This window comes from Trichosurus vulpecula, chromosome 6 (genome assembly GCF_011100635.1).
Source record: "Trichosurus vulpecula isolate mTriVul1 chromosome 6, mTriVul1.pri, whole genome shotgun sequence".
Classification (NCBI taxonomy): Eukaryota; Metazoa; Chordata; class Mammalia; order Diprotodontia; family Phalangeridae; genus Trichosurus; species Trichosurus vulpecula.
The window spans coordinates 1627402-1632482 of record NC_050578.1 but is presented as its reverse complement, the minus strand read 5'-3'; the positions used below and the strand labels follow the sequence as shown (position 1 = coordinate 1632482).

Genomic DNA, 5081 nt, shown 5'->3' with positions numbered 1-5081 from the left:
ACAAGTTTGGGGTAGACATCCCCCTAAGTCATGGATGGCTTTGAGGCCTGGCAGTTACCCTCAACCTGGTTTAGCCTGTTTGCCAACATGGTTTTACCAGGATGTGGCTGTTGTGTATGCTACAGCTTCTTGGAGCCACAGATGAAAGTTGAGTACCATGTGGACAGTTCTTGGTGCCACATCTTAGGAAGACAATGGGTCAACTAAAGAACTTTTGGAGGGGGGAAATCAAGATGCTGAAAGGTTTGGAGTTGTGATATCATGTTTGCTTGAAGGACAGTAATCTGAAGAAGAGAAATTGTAAGGAGCAGAGCATGATAGCTCTCTTCAACTATTTGAACAGATGTTACATGGAAAGGGGATGAAACTTGTTTGCAGCTTCAGAGAGGAGAAGTAGGAACAATGAGCACAAGTTTCAGAAAGGAAAATGTAGGGTCCCACTAAGGGCAAGCTTCCTAACAATTGGAGCTGCCTTCCCAATGCAACATCCTGCCTTGGAATATCATTGAAGGTCCCCAACAAGTGAAGGTTTGATGACCACTGTGGGTCACATTGTAGTGTGGAGTCTTTTTCAGCTCAGTGATGGATTGGAAAGCCTCTGAGATCTCTTCCAAGTCTGACGTTCCATGATTGAAACTTCTGGCAGTGCCTGATGAAATGGCCTGCCCCTGGCAACACATTAATAACTGAGAAATCCTTCGGAGTATGTTCAGGAATGAAAAGAATTCAGTCTCTTTTTCACCTCACCTCAGAAATGTCAGAGTGATACTGTTCTTCATATTCCTTCCTATGAGCTGACATCCATCATTCCTGCATGAGTGCCTGGAAATCTTTGAATGGCTCAAGGCCTGTTTACTAAATCTTCTGTTGCATTCTGAATGTGATGGTAAAGATAAAATTCTGTATTTTTTTATTTTAGTAAGATGTCATTAAATAGAACAAAAGTTAGGATACATTTGATAACTTCCAATAAAACAATCAAATACAAAAAATAAAGAATGAAATTAAACAGAAACTCATAAATAGCCAACTATTTGCCATTTACTAAAAGATTTCTATCTTTATATATAAATATACATCCATTGATGTGCAAACTTTAAAAGCTAATAATAATTTCACATATTTTTATGTGCCCCATTCAACCTTTTACATTCATTTCTGTACTCAGCCAGTTTTGTTGCAATTTTATTTTCCTTTTGTCTTTTAAAATTGTTTTGCATTTTTTTTCCAGCAGTGACCATGAGCTGCATGTAGCCTGCAAAATTCCCAAGGGTGACCTGAACCAAATTAAAATGTATTGGGGAGGTAACAAAATAAATAACCATATAATATGATAAAGATGATGAAAATTCATGGATTTTGAAGTCAATATATGGGCAGGGATCCATTTCTATTTGAATTGGACTTTACTTGTGCAGTGGCTACAGTTTCTAGAGCCTTGGAGTCAGGAAGACATCATCATTAGGACTAGAGCCAAAGCTCTGCCTCTGACTTATGCTGGCTGTGGGAATCCTCTTAGTGTCCACGGCAACTCTTGAAGACTAAATTGCAAAGAAGGTGCTTACTTGCATAAGGAAATGAGGTTTCTCATTTGCAAATTCTGAATAGAAATGAAATGCCAGGTTCAGTCTCCAACCCTACAGAGAAAATTGATTTGAATAAACCATATATTCATTATCTAATTCAACCTCTAGTCTCCCTCAAGGTTTCCTGGAAAAAGTTAAGAAAAACAGTGTTATATCTTTCTACTTTTTTCATTTACCATTTCTTAATGGAACAGAAATATATGAGATTTAATGGGGATAATTTGGCACTGAGGTTGCAGAGAGCTTGATTCCAAAGAGAAGATGTTGAAGGTAGAGGAAGACAAGATCCAGGAACTCAAGACTGGGGTTCCCAGATGGGGCCATTGAGGGGGAGTACCCCTCAAGGACCTGAGTACTAGAGAGGGTTGAGGCCATCTGGAATGAATTCATGGACTCAAGCATTCTTTAAGTCAAAGTGGCAAAGATTTATTATGCTTTACAGTGGGCAAGAGTTCTCAGGGAACGTGCAACCTTACAGAGGTGGAGATAAAATTTTTATAGGAGATTTCATGGTAAAACATGTCAATTAGGTGTTTTGGGGTGGGATTAGGGAGTGGTTAAGGGGTGGTCAATTCTTAAAGGAACATGCACTTTTGTATCTACTGTGCAGGTAACTACTGTGCAACTTACCCAGAGTTCACTGGGAAATAGCCCAAGGTGTGGGGGGGGGGCCTACATGGAGGTGTGTTTTTAGGCCTGAAACAGCACTAAGTCAACTAATGATCAGGGCTGACTGGGAAATTCCCAGGCTGCTTCCATCAACGTCTTGTTAGATAAGATAAATATAAGGGAGTATACACATGTCTGGGTCTAGCATGCACGTGGTAGGCCAATAAATAGTAAATATCTCTATGACCCAGTACACAGCCAATTCAGGATGTATACAGAGAGTCCATACTAATCAATTCTATAGGTGCACACATCCACTATATCAGGAGGAGAGATAAGCATTTTGCTAGGGCATGCTGTCCTGTTTTACTAGAAAGAAACTGCTAGGGATAGTGTTTTGAGGCTAGGGAGAGATGTGATTATAGAACTGGATATGATTTTGGAATTGGGGTCCAGGCACAGGTGTCCAAGTAGAAGCTAAGGAGATATGTTAGAATTAGGGTCCAAGCACAGGCACCCAAGCACCCCATCAAAGAGATTAGGTACTCTTTACTCTAGCTCCTTATGCTCCTACCCCAAAAGTCTGGGAAATATACCTTAAACAGTGATGAGATGTGGTTTATATGACACTAAGTGGGCCAGTGGTTGGAGTGTTGGGCCTAGAGTCAGGGAAACCTGAGTTCAAATTTGGCCTCAGACACTTCCTTGTTGGGTGACCCTAGGCAAGTCACTTTAGTCTTTATTTGCCTCATTTTCCTGTGCTGTAAAATGGTGATCATAAGAGCACCTGCCTTCCATGTTGTTGTTAGGATCAAATAAGATAACATTCGTAAGACTCTTAGCCCATTTCCTGGAAGAGAGCAGGCACCTAAGAAATCCTAACCCTAACCCTAACCCTCTGACTCTAACATTAACCCTAAATGGGTGTTGCCTCCCCTCATGCCTAAGACCTCCCCAAAAAGGGACTAATCAGATTCCTTCAAGAAATGGGGCTAAATGTAGGAAATAGATACCAGGCAAAAGACAATTAGTGCTTTCATTGTCAGAAGTGAAATACATAAAACACAAGACTCTTAAGCAAGCTTTAACAACTCCCGAAAAATGTGCCACTTACTGTCAAGGTAAGGTAAGGTAAGGGTACTTTCTAGGTCTGCTGAGCAGATCTTTTACTTTCACCTATGACTTTCCCTGTCTATGTAATTTGCAAATAGTTAGATGTCACAGAGTAGGTGGCAAAGCCTTAACCTATATGTTGTAAAGTTGTAAAGGCCACTAGGGCTTCTTCCATCCTTATCAAGGGGAGTACTCATCACAGCCCTGCCTCACTTAAAGTCAATTCACTTGCAAGTCAAGACATCTCCTTCCTGATGTCATGGTTTTCTTTGATTACAAAGGACAAACAAAAGCAATGATTTGCAAATATAGATCCCTTAAACAGCCAGGGTTTCCAGCTTGTGCTGTCTTAGTCTTCAGCTGCAGTATCCTGGCAATCTTGGATGGCAGAGATGTGCTTTCTTGAAGAAGGGAAAGCAAGATTTATTATCGTTGCTGAGGGCCTACTGTGTGATAAGCACTATGCTAAGCTCTTTACAAGTACTATTTCATTTGATCCTCACAACAACCCTGGGCATTAATTGCTATTATTTTTCATATTTTATAGTTGAGAAAACTGAGACAGAGAGTGGCTAAGTGCCCAAAGTCAGATATTTGTTGACAATATGGTACAAATTGTTCAGACTTTAGCTGTTGATAATGTGTTCTTTATTGTTCATATTATCTATTACGGGAGGGATTGTATGTTTTGCAATAGATATTGAAGGAAGGGGCTATGGTAGAAAAACCATGAGCTCTGGAGGTGGGCAACCTGGACTCAATGACCATTTTAGATACTTAAATACTTGTGTGACCTTGGACAAGTCATTTGCTACCAATTTTGTGTTCTCAGTTCTGTTAGCATATAACCATGCGTTATATATTCTGATTGAACTTCTTGTTTTTTTCTGGTTTTGTTCATTTGCTCTCTTATTGGTTTGATTTCCTGCCTTTCTTAGCTAAAGGTGATTATTAATTGTTTTGTGATTTGTTCTTTGACCCTCTCTTTATTTAGGCATTCATTGGTGTCTCCATTTGGGTCTATGCTTTTTGTTTAGGGTCCCTGAATCAATGATTGTTTTTATTGTGTGATGGTCTATAAAGGATGTTTTTACTAATTCTATCTTTTATATTTGTTTACAATATCTCCGTGTCCCAATAGTCAGTTTTTATAGAAGTTCTACCTAGTACAGAGAAATTGGTATATTTTTGCAGTGCCATTTAGAAGATGGCATAAATATTTTAGCTTTAGTTTCTTTAGCAATTTGTTCAGGGACATAAAGATGAGGGTGGGAACCCTACCATGAAGGTATGTCACCAGCAAAAAGTGGCATTGTTCTGGGAGTGAGGCACAATGGAAAGGGAGAATCTGCAAGGCAAGGTGGACAAGATGGTGGCAGAAAGTGCCCAGGGAGCATAGTCCAGAATGGAGACCTAATATGGATACCACGAGAAATACAGAGAATAGAGGGGGACCAGATAATAGAGAGGTCACGGATTAAAGAAGGAAGATCTAGAGTAGAAAGAAAGAGAGGAAGAAAATGAAGAGCTTAAGAGAAATCCTCTTAGGAAAGTAATGCAAAAAACACAATTTAAAAAAGTGGTGAATAGAACTAGGTGAAGTGGAGGAAAGGAATGGTGAGCATGGTCTGCAGTGGAGGAGTGAGTGTTGAGTGAGGTCATAGTAGGAGTCAATTTGTGTTTTATTTTTGACCTTCCTTTGAGTTCTACATGTTCTAGACCATTGGGATAGCTGGAATTGCTTTACCTTTGGCACATCATTTCTGTTTTGGA

General features: G+C 39.8%; 1 pseudogene; it reads right to left on the bottom strand.

The window, feature by feature from the left end:
* Positions 1 to 3398: 3398 nt before the first annotated feature.
* Positions 3399 to 3502, bottom strand: LOC118855596 (annotated as a pseudogene).
* Positions 3503 to 5081: the final 1579 nt, after the last annotated feature.